The sequence below is a fragment of the Schistocerca piceifrons genome, chromosome 6, assembly GCF_021461385.2.
Source record: "Schistocerca piceifrons isolate TAMUIC-IGC-003096 chromosome 6, iqSchPice1.1, whole genome shotgun sequence".
Lineage (NCBI taxonomy): Eukaryota > Metazoa > Arthropoda > Insecta > Orthoptera > Acrididae > Schistocerca > Schistocerca piceifrons.
Genome location: NC_060143.1, coordinates 341,768,055 through 341,780,702, shown reverse-complemented (window position 1 = coordinate 341,780,702; position 12,648 = coordinate 341,768,055).

The window sequence follows — 12,648 nt, the reverse complement described above, 5'->3', positions numbered from 1 at the left end:
ATCCTCCCCTCTACCACCACTTTTCTGAACTAAGCAGTCGGAAGTTACCCTTACAACACATTCTCCACTCCCGTAATTATCCTGTGCTCAATCTATGGTAACAAACTGTCCCCACACCCTTTAATCAACAGTTTCCATCCACTCTGTCCTATCACATCCTCTCCATTCTCTTCTCCCACACTCTTTGTTTGCTGCCCTCTGACAATGGACACACCCATCTTTCAACACTGTTCTCCTTTCTGCCTCAGTTTGCCCTCTTCCCTGCCCCGCAGCTTCCTGACACTGCACCTGTTGGCAGTCTAGTCCTTGCACACTCTCCCAGACAGCACTCTTCCCTCTCTCTCTCTCTCTCTCTCTCTCTCTCTCTCTCTCTCTCTCCATCTATACACTGCTATCCTTTCCCCTTCCTCACTCTTCCAGGCCACTGCTTTCATTCCACATATAAGTTACATTCTGGTCTGAGCTACCGGAGTTAGCGGTCATACGTGCGGGAAGTATACTTACTAGTGTGAGTGAATGGTGTGTGTTTCACTTTCTTGTTCTGACAAAGACCGTAGCTGAAAGCTTCTGTGTTAGTGTCTTTTAATTGTGCCTGTCTGCAACTTAACCAGTCATCTTTATTGTAAGGAGCAGTCTATCTTTTTCTACACTGTTGATACTCCAGCCTGAAGTTTCCATTATTAGACATCTCATATTCATGGGTAGACTGTCAAAGGGTTTTATAACTGTACCAAAGTCAGATTTATTAATTGTAATGCAGATCATTTTTCCTTCTAGTGTTGTACTTGCGAAAGTCTCTGTTATTCTCAAACGTGTATGGAATTTCATATTGAGACTATGGTTAATATCCCCAGTTGCTTAAAGAAATAGCTGCAAAATGTATCTGTGGGAACTCCGTACATAATTCTAATTATTGGCTTTTATTAATGAATACTGTTTGGGTATATTCCAGCAGCCTCAAGTTTGAGGTCCAGAAGAAGTTTCCTCAAGATTACTTGTCTTGCAAACAATAGTAGCTACAGTAAGAAAACTATTGTGGATCTCATGATGTGAAAACATCTCTATTTGGTCTCTACCTTTTGTAACTCTCCCACATGGCCATGAACAGAGGTGGATTGTGCAGGGATTACTCAGTGCGGAGATCACTCAATTATCTTCAGCCTGAAGTTAGAAGATCCAGGATTAAACTCCAGAAATGGAACTTGAGCTGGATTCATTCAACAGAATTTTATTTAATCCTTTAGAATTGCACATGTAATATAAGTCACGTCAAAAATGAAAAACATTCATTATCAAGCACTTCCTAAACATTTTTCTTACATTCTAACATCACTGGTTATAAGTAACAATATACACAAATTTAATGTGATACATATTCTCCAACACTATGAAATTCCTTTTTCCTAAGGATATTACCAACTGCGACCAGGCAGAATTGCAGATCATGGAGGACCTACAAGATTGTCTGCTACACCTCGCACAGAAGATGCAAGATTTTGATCAAGAATAGTGTAGCTAGATAATTCTTTCTTTCATTTGTTTGTAATGGTAATTACCATGCATTGTATTTGTTTCTGACTTGAATAAAAACATCCCATAAGACATCAAAAAATTAATATAAGCAAAATATGTTAACTAACTGATTACTGTTGTCTATCCCTAAAGTTGGCAGTTATTCTAATGACAAAATAGTTGAATGTAAACATTTTAAGTTTAAGTTTTCATCAATTTTCTACTCTTGTTTCTTGTTTCTTGTTAGTATAATAGGTTAATAAGTTTTTTTAAAAAAAGTTTAAAGCTAGTCCATTTGTACGAAACCATTCAGTGACTTTCACAGAAACATATATACTATTTTCTCTGCTGATGCTTCTTTGCTCAACTTAACAACAACACTCATATCAATTGCAAACAGGACTGATTCTGCCTCCTGATTGTAATAAAATGGTAGACCATTAACATAAAGCAAGAACAGTAATTGCCCAATAATCAAACACTGTTGAATTCCCATTGTAATTTCTCCCCATTCAGATAATGTGGTGTCCCTCTTTGTATTACCCAGCCACCCTAGGGTAGCTTCCTGCGGTCTGTTTCTTAAATAAAAGCTGAACTAAATATTTGCTGAACTAGGTGTTCCATAAAAAATACTTCTCTAATAGAACACTATGACTGACAGCATCAAAAGCCTTCAGTAAGTCACAGAAGACCCCAGTTAGTAATTTTTACCATTTAGAGATTTTATTATGTGTTCAGTAAATTTATGAATAACTAAAATTATGTAAGGAGTGATAATGGATAGTAGATACTGACATCTGTGTAGTTTCCCTTTTTACAGAGAAGCCTAATAATGGCGTAGTTCAGTCTTGCTAGGACAGCGCACTGAGTTAATGATGCATTGTGTAAGTGACTAAGAACTTTACATATTACAGAGCCACAACCTTTAAGTGTCTTATTGGAGATATTATCCACTTTATATGTACCCGCTGTCCCTAAACTGTGGACCTTACCATCGGTGGAAGCGGTTGCGTGCCGCAGCAATACCGATAGCCGTACCATAAGTGCAACCACAACAGAAGGGTACCTGTTGAGAGGCCAAACAAATGTGTGGTTCGTGAAGAGTGGTGACAGCCTTTTCTGTAGTTGCAGGGGCAACAAATCCTTGCTGTGTTGGTACTGTAAGTGGCTGAAAGCGAGGGGAAAATACAGCCATAATTTTTCCTAAGAGCATGCAGCTCTACTTTATGGTTAAAAATGATGGCATCCTCTTGGGTAAAGTATTCCAGAAGTAAAATAATCCCTCATTTTGATGTCCAGTCAGAGACTACTCAGGAGGATGTCATCATCAGCAGAAAACAACTTGTGTTCCCTTAAACAGGCAGGTAGGTAAGAAAATTTAAAAAGGGAAATGGATAGGCTGAAGTTAGATACAGTGGGAATTAGTGAAGTTTGGTAGCAGGAGGAACACGGCTTCTGGTCATCCGAATACAGGGTTATAAATTCAAAATCAAGTAGGGATAATGTAGGAGTAGGTTTAATAATGAATAAGAAAATAGGAATGTGAGTAAGCTACTATGAATGGCATAGTGAATGCATTATTGTAGCCAATAAGACACCAAGCCCACATCCACCACAGTAGCGTAAGTTTAATTGCCAACTAGTGCTGCAGATGCTGAAGAGATTGAAGAACTGTGAAATGACACAAAAGAAAAAAGTTAAGGAAGGGGAAAATTTAATTGTGATTGAGAACTGGAACCTGACAGTAGGAGAAGGAAAAGTAGGAAAGATATTTTGTGAATGTGGACTCCAGTAAAGGAATGAAAGAGGAAGCCTCCTGGTATAATTTTGCACAGAGCATAATTTAATCATCACTAACACTTGGTTTAAGAATCACGAAAGAAGATTGTTTATGTGGAAGAGACTTGGAGACACCAGAAGGTCTCAGATTGATTATGTAATGGTAAAACAGAGATTTTGGAACCATACTTTAAACTGTAAGACATTTTCAGGGATAGGTGTGGACTCTGAGTATGATTTGTCAGTTATAAACTGTGGATTAAACTTGAAGAAATTGCAAAAAAGCAGGAAATAACAAGATGGTACCTGAATAATTTCAAAGAATGTGAGGCTTTTGTAAGTTTCAAAGGAAGCTTTAGGCAACGATAGACAGGGCAAAGCAAGACAGTAAAAGATGAATGGGTAGCTTTGAGAGATGAAATACTAAAGGCAGCAGAGGATCAAATTGGTAAAAAATACTTGGATAAGACAGAAGATATTGATTGTAGTTGATGAAAAGACAAAATACAAAAATAGAGCATGAGAAAGCAAATACAAACACTGAAAAAATATTGACAGTGAGTGCAAAATGTCTAAACAGGGATGGCTAGAAGACAAATGTAATGCTTTAGAAGCACATTTTACTAGGAAAAAGATAGATACTGCCTACATGAAAATTAAAGAGGATTTTGGAGAAAAGAGATGCAGCTGTATGAATATCAAGAGCTCAGATGGAAAACTTGTATTAAGAGAAGAAGGTAGATCTGAAAGGTGGACAAAGTAGATAGAAGAACTATATGAGGGAGGTGATGGCAATGTTATGGAAATGGAAGAGGACATAGATGAAGTTGAGATGGGAGATATGACAGTGAGAGAGGAATTTGACAGAGCACTGAAACAAGGCACCTGGAGTAGACATTGAGTCAGAGCTACTGACAGCCTTGGGAGAGTCATCTTTGACAAAATTATTCCATCTGATGTGCAAGATGCTTGAGACAGGTGAAATACCCTCAGACTTGAAGAAGAATGTAATAATTCCAATTCCAAAAAAAGTGGGTGCTGGCAGGTGCAAATATTACTGCACCATCAGTTTAATAAGTCATCGTTGCAAAATACTAACACAAATTGTTTATATAACAATGAAAAAACTGGTAGCAGCTGACCTTGGGGAACATCAGTTTGGATTCCAGATAAATATAGGAACACATGAGGCAATATTGGCCCTATGTCTATGACAGGTTTAGTAAAGGCAAACCTACATTTATAGGATTTGTAGACTTAGAGAAAGCTTTTGGAGATGGTGATTGGACTTTTCTGCTTGAAATTCTGCAGGTATCAGGGGTAAACTACAATGAGCAAATGGCTATTTACAACTTGTACTTAACCAAGACACAGTTATATGAGTCAAGGGGCATGAAAGGGATGCAGTGGTTAAGAAGGAAGTGAGATAAGGTTGCATGTAGCCCAATGTTATTAAATCTGTACACTGAACAAGTAGTAAAGCAAACCAAAGAAAAAATTCAACTAGGAATTAAAGTTCAGGGAAAAGAAATAAAAATATTGAGTTTTGGCAATGATATTGTACTTCTGTTAGAGACAGAAAAGGGCTTGGAAGAGCAGGTGAACAGAATGAACGGTGTCTTGAAAGGAGGATGTAGATGAGCATCAGTAAAAGTAAAATAAAGATAATGGAATGTAGTTTAATTAAATCAGATGATGCTGAGGGAAATAGATGAACCTTAAAGTAGTAGATGAGTTCTGCTATTTGAGGAGCAAAATAACTGATGATGGTCAATGCATAAAGGTTTAAAATGTGGACTGGCAATGGCAAGAAATGTGTTTTTGAAGAAAAGAAATTTGTTAACATCAAATATAGATTTAAGTGTTAGAAAAACTTTTCTGAATGTATTTCTCTGGATTGTAGCCATTTATGGAAATGAAGCATGGATAGTAACCAGTTTGCACAAGAGGAGAGTATAAGCTTTTGAAATGCTGTGTTACCAAAGAATTTATTTATTTATTTACCATCCAATAGATCACACATGTGATATAGGATTTGTCATTTGATTACACGTAACACATAACAACACATACACATAATAAATGGACAAACATATACAAACAGCAAAACAAATTACATACACATAGTACATAAGTAGTGTACAAGAACTTATTACACAAAAACAAAAGTACATGCTCATGATAAACAATTATAGATCATGAACTACGTCTTATACACAAAATGTATTATGCATATTTAACAGATTTTTCATGAGTACCATAATTATGAAGTTGAAAACATAATTAAATTAGTTTGAATTTTTTAAAAATAAGTACAGGTTTCAATCCACAGTCTGAGACAGGTATTCATTTACACTGTAGTAGCATTTTTCCATCAAGTATTTTTTTACTTCACGCTTGAAATTATTTTTGCCTTTCAATTCTTTAATTTGAGATGGAAGTGCATTTAAAAGCTTTATTCCTAAGTGGCTAACATGTTTCTTACTTCTAGTTTTTGCTACATAGGGAATGTGGAAGTCTTTACAATGCCTTGTATTGTGATCATGGTAGCTTGAGTTCGTTTGGAGATCGCAGTTATTTTTACTGATCATTTCCAGGCATTTAAAAATATATATTGATGGTATTGTCAGTATCTTTAGTTGTCTGAACAAGGGTCTACAGTGAGTTTGTGGTGGGCTGTGTGTCATGATACGAATAGCTCTTTTAAAATGTCATTTAGGCTTGACCTGGTTTTCCCCCAAAAACTTATGCCATAGCTTGCAACTGATTGGAAATAACTAAAGTACACTGATCTAATACATTCTTTGCTACATACCTTGGATATTATTCTTAAGGCAAAACATGCTGAGCTAAGTTTCTGAGTAAGATGTACACCATGTTCATTCCAGTTTAAATCTTGGTCAATTCGCATTCCCAGAAACTTCGTGGTGCACACTTTTTCTATTTGTTTGCTATCCAGCATAAGGCACATATTTTGCTTCCATTCTGTATAAAGTTTGTTTTCTTTGTATTTAATGTCAGCTTATTTGAATAAAACCATGACTGTATGTATGAGAGCATTTTTTTTCTGCTGTAGTAAACAATGATTCTTTTATATCACTAATTATGATACTCGTGTCATCTGCAAATAGTAGAATTTTTGCTGAGCTGTCTGGAGCCTGTATATCATTGATATAAATTAGAAATAACAATGGGCCCAGAATGCTGCCCTGTGGAACACCTATTTCAATTTTTTTTTGTTCAGATATGAGTTTAAAATTGTGAAGATTGTTGGATGACCTCAGCTCAACAACTTGTGACCTGTTTTGCAGATAAGATTCAAACCATTTTTTAACAGTACCCCTGATGCCTATTGCTTCAAAGTTTCCCTAGTAATATTACATGGTTCACAGTATCGAAGGCTTTGGATAAATCTAGGTTAATTCCAACAACCTGTTTATTTGACTCCAAATTTCTTACTAATTCTGTTGTGTAGTCCAATATGGCTGTTTCTTTACTGTGCCCTGCTCGAAAACCATGTTGACTGTTATTTATTAGTTTATGTTTTTCTAGATATTTTGTAACCCTGATTTTCATTAATTCCTCAAGTATTTTGGAGAAGGCTGGGAGGAGAGATAAAGGTCGCTCATTTTCTATTTTATATCTGTCAACGTTTTTGTATAGAGGTTTCACTTTAGAGATTTTAAGTTTATCTGGAAATATCCCTTCACTAAGGGACAAGTTTGCTATGTGCACTAAAGGTTTGACAACAAATGGAGCAATTTTCTTAATTATTGATACAGGTACATCATCCAACCCAGAGGACATTTTGGATATCAAGCATTTAATGACTTTTAGAACTTCATGCTCATCTGTTGGGATTGCCATCATGCTGGTATTTACCATTGGAGTCGTCACTATTGGTTGTTGCTTAAATTTGCTACTTAAAGTAAGGGGAATATTTACAAAATAATTGTTTACATAGTTTGCCATGGCATCTTTTTCTATGGGGATGTTTTCATTATTTTTAAGATTAGATGGGTAGATTACGTAACTAATGAGGAGGTACTGAATTAAATTTGAGGAGACAAGAAATTTATAACAGAAGAAGCAATAGGTTGATAGGACACATTCTGAGACTTCAAGATATCACCAGTTTAGTATTGCAGGGAAGTGTGCAGGGTAAAAATTGTAGAGGAAGAGCACCAGACATCAATGTAGCAGATTCAGAATAGTGTAGGTTGCAGTAGTTATTCAGAGATTAAGAGGTTTGCACAGGACAGAATACCATGGAGAGCTGCATGAAACCAGTCTTTGGACTGAAGACCACAACAACATAAACTTTCACTTTTAAGAGTCATGATGATCTTCCCCATTTCAGATGGGAACACGAGATAAATTTTTAATTCGCTAAATTTCCTGTGGATTGGTTTTCTGTGTACTGTTTTGCTTTCCTTTCTGAACTATTTGCATCAACTTACTCACCTTTTTTAATAAGCAATAATTCAAAAATCTTGAAAAGATTAGACTGCTACTCACCATATAGAAGAGATGTTGAATCACAGATAGGTGCAATAACAAGACTGTCAAAGAAGTAAGCTTTCAGCAAAAAATGCCTTTATCAGAAGTAGACAACACACACACACACACACACACACACACACACTCACACACACAAATATGACCACAGTCTCTAGCTGCCAAAACCATAGTTATTATTCCATCCTGGATTTTCCATAGTTTAATTAAAAATATCTGCTGTGCATGAACTTTCTTTCATAATGCTGCCATTCTCTTTCACAGAAATAATGTCATTTATGGCCTATTTCCTTGTCTCTCTTTTTAATGATATTACATATTGATTTTATTTTATTATCTGATCTGTCAATTTCAGACAAGACGTGCATACTCCTGGACCTTTTCACAACTTTTACTAATATCTTAAAGTACTCTCTATAATAATACACAATTTTTGGGTCATTAGTTGCACTGGCTACTTTGTACAAGTTCTGTTTTCATTGTGAAGAGACTCCAGTACCTTAGTGATCCAATGTTTCTTTACTGATTTGCCATTATTACATTTAATTATCTTTTTATAAAAACTACTTTCAAAAGTGGATACAAACTCATTAATAAACATGTTGAATTTAATGTTAGTATTAGGTTCATTGTAAACTTTGCCCCAGTCAACATTTTTAAGCTTTCTTTAAAATGTTCAGTAGTTTTCTCATTAGTCAGCGTTACTGTTTCCTCAGAGTCTTTCTGAACTGCACCTTCTCCTTGATGAAGGAGTGCCTATAAGGGCACTACTACCTAGAGCACCTCAGGTAGGGAAATTTAGAACTGATTCCAAATTATAAGTGGTCAAAAGCACCTCTAGATCACTTTTTCTGTCAGATTTCTTCAAGAAATTTACATTTAGATCATCACAAATTAATAATCCCTTCCTTCTGTCTGACAGAGAGCACAATAATTCATGAAAACTTTTTGTGAAAATTTCGCAGTTACTCAGTGGAGACCAGTATACTGTAACAGTCACTAATATTGTATTTCCTAATAGTAACTCACAACCACATGCTTCTGTATCCTGATCTACAAAGAATTTACTTATTTCCACATTTTTTATGTACATCCTTTTTTGACAAATGTGATAACTACTCATTTATCCACATTGGATCTACATAAAAATGCAGCTAACTTATAACTACTTACATTAAGAGTTTCTGTTCCTGTGGTTATAGTTTTCAGACAGGCAAATGACATTAGTTTCTCCACTGCACAGCTCACTAAGCTCTTGCAAATAAATTAACATCTCATTTACTTTATTTTTTACCACCCTAATATGCTGATGAAGCAAACTGATTTTACTTTTCCATCTACCATGATCTGGGAGTCTCTATCACTTTAATATTCCTTAATGTGTCTGACTGAATTTGACCTAATGTCAGTGTCTCACCTGACCCCAATGACACCAAGGATTTGCCTTTGTGTGCTTGTGCCCTCCTTACATTTCCTGCTAATAGAGCTGCTAACTTGTCCTTAGACCTCCTGTTCAGGTGTAGGCCATGAGATTTATATTCCCATCTCTCTACAGCAACAACTGGTACAGCATGAATATGAGATTTTGCAGCAACCTGAAGGAGCCCTTTTGTGATGGAACTGACCTGACTTTCACAGTCTCTCCTCAGTTGCACCAGTCTGGATCACCTAGAAGCAGAAAATCTAGAAAAGTGTGGAATGATGTTCATTTAAAAATGTATGTGACACCAACATTTGGATTTCATAAACACACCTTTATTCCTTAAGAAGTTGACTTATAAATCAGTTCCCACAATGCTCAACAGTCACTCTCTAGTGACAAAGTATTCAATTGTAGCTCAAAATAAACAGTGCAGACAGTTCACATTTAGCACAGTTCTTTACTAATACATCAGATATAATTACAATGGGATAGTGCATTTAAGTCAATCCATAACTAACATCAGTGTGTCCAACAGTCACTCACTTTGATGACATTAATCTTTCACTTTGTTCATAATAATCTTTCACAGTACTTATTTACCATACACAATTCAGTCACAATGTTCATTAATCAGAGGTACTGTAATACTCAAACGTTTTTAACGTTAAAGTTATTGAGTTTTGTAGTTACCAGAGAGTGTAATGTCACTTATAGGACGTACATAACTGTGAGATGAATGAACACTGTGAGCGCGGCCAACACAGATGTTACTTCTCTACTTTCAAACTGCAGACCACCAATTCTGGGTTACAGCTCACTAATTAAAGACAGGAATAAGAAAAAACTGTCATTTTGAAGACAACATAAATCTTAAAAAATGATGAGGTTGGAATTTACTGTTTTTGATAAAGTAGAAAAAGCAATAGAATTATTGATTTCACAAAATGTTGCTGGTTACAGATTAATTAAAATACGTTGTCATAATTTTTATTCTTCAAAGTGAATCTCCTTGTTTGTGTCTATGAACAACATATTGCAAATTAGAGTGAATTAGATAACATTATTAATAGTGAGATAATCAATCAATTCTGTGTGTGTCATACTACACACAAAAATGAATTCAAAGTTTGGAATCTAACAGTGATTCTGACAAAATCTGCAATGGAAAATTGAACTGCTTATGAACTTCAGGTATATATATTGTTGAAGATAATTGGTTGTAGGTAATTACAGGAAAGTGGGACTGCTTAACTTTTCAATGGTGTAGGTCACTTTTCACAAGTATATTGATTAGCTCATAGATTTTTCATGTACCGAACTATTATGCTAACTTTAATTAGCTATAACTTTTAATTAACAGCTTGAAATGAGAATATGAGTGACAAATTTAAGTGAAATTAAGTCTAAGTGGACCCTGAGATTTTCATACACACATAAATGTACAGAAAATCAGATAGAAATTAGGGAAAACATTTGCTCATTTATGTTAGTATGAAAACACAACAGATTGGATGAATCCATCTGTTATTTCACACTATCAACACCACGTTTTATCATTTTGCAGGAGAGTTAACACAGGGAAGTTCATGGTGCCACAGAGCCTTCACAGAACCCACATTTGTGTGCTCAGTAGCTGCTCTTGTCCAGGTGTCCAGGTCATCCTCAATACCGTATTTTTCATTTTTACCTAGGCTTTTTCCAGGTTCCCCATTTGTCAACACCTAACCTTATTTGTTGAAATCTTTGCATATTTGTGTAAATTGAATAGATAAAAAAAGAAAAGAACAACACATGCAGACATAACATGAAAGCATGTCACTGCAAACCATTCTAGAGGACGCCTTTATACAGAGGTGGAAGTCAAGTTGATGGTGAAGATGACTATAATGGTGCAAGAATCAGAGTGAAACAGAAGATCATAACTCATGGTAACAATGAAAGCTTCAAAATTGATTGATTGTATGGTAGTGCCCACTGTGTTGAAGAAACTGTTGCAGCATTTGCTATTGCTATTTTGTAGGCAGCAGTGTTGCTGACTTCTTCCAACACTTAGTGTAACTTTGCAGAATGGCTCTTCCATGAAATCTGACGATGGTCCATTGCCACATTATATATAGTGCTCTGTGAAGTGGCTTCCCACCTATCATTCTGCCTCACTCCATGTGCAACTCTGCTGTGATCTGGAGATAAGTGAAGGAATTTATTTTTTTGATGAGCGAAATACAGATATGACCATTTTGCTTGATGCCATTCTGGACACTTACTCCTGCATATATTTAAATGCCTTATCCCATTTATGTAAGTAATATATGAATAAATGTAAAACACACATACAAACACACTCACACATACAGCTATAGTTTTGCTATGTGGCTGTACAGAGAGAGAGAGAGAGAGAGAGAGAGAGAGAGAGAGAGAGAGAGAGAGAGAGAGAAAGTGTGTGTGTGTGTGTGTGTGTGTGTGTGTGTGTGTGTGTGTGTGTGTGTGTGTGTGTTTTCCCTCTACTCCCACATTTCTACTAGAACTTTCCACCAACACATTTATACCATTTCTCATCAGTTAATGTCTTGATGTTCTTAATGTGCTGAAACAAAACAATTAACACTTACTTAAGCTTTACTGGTAGGTGCCAAACACTATGTCCTCCTGTCATCATACCACAGTAAGACTCAATTATCAAACAGTTGTACTGCAGTAATCTTTCATTACAGACAACTGAACAACTGCACCGTCTACAAATACCAGCAGGCATCATCTAAAAATACCAGTAGGAATGGCCACTGATCATTACAGGCTGTAGATCGTTAAGATGTCTCACATCCACTCATTAAAATGTCAGATTACTACTGTCTCTCTATTATTCCTTGTTTGGTAATGGGTTACGGCAAATATTGATCACATGGGTGACTAAAAAGCAGAATGTTTCTTTCTTTCATAAGCGTATTACTATTCAAAACTGATGAAACAGACTTTAGATGAAATATATATAGACACTGTTTTGCATGTAAAGAGTAAAGAGTGTACTGTCATATAACTAATACCTGTTACAGCCTAAACACAATAATTGTTTGTATCCTCGAGCTGTTACATAAGATGAAGAAAGTTTGTTCATTTAAGATTCAAGTAAATGTGAAAAGTTCAGCTTATATCAACTGAAACTGTCGAGAATTATTGTGGAAGGTATAAAAAAATATATATCTATAATACAATAATTATTGCTTTCCATTAAGTCTCTCACCATCTTCTCTAATTTCCACCTTATTTTTAGCAATTTTTTAAAAATGCAATGATCTATAATTTTATTTTTTACTTGAAATACTTATCCAATCCTGCCTCAACTGTCTGATGTTATGAATGATAAATGTATATAAATTATTGGAAATCAAAACACAGAAATTATTTCTTTAGTCATTTTA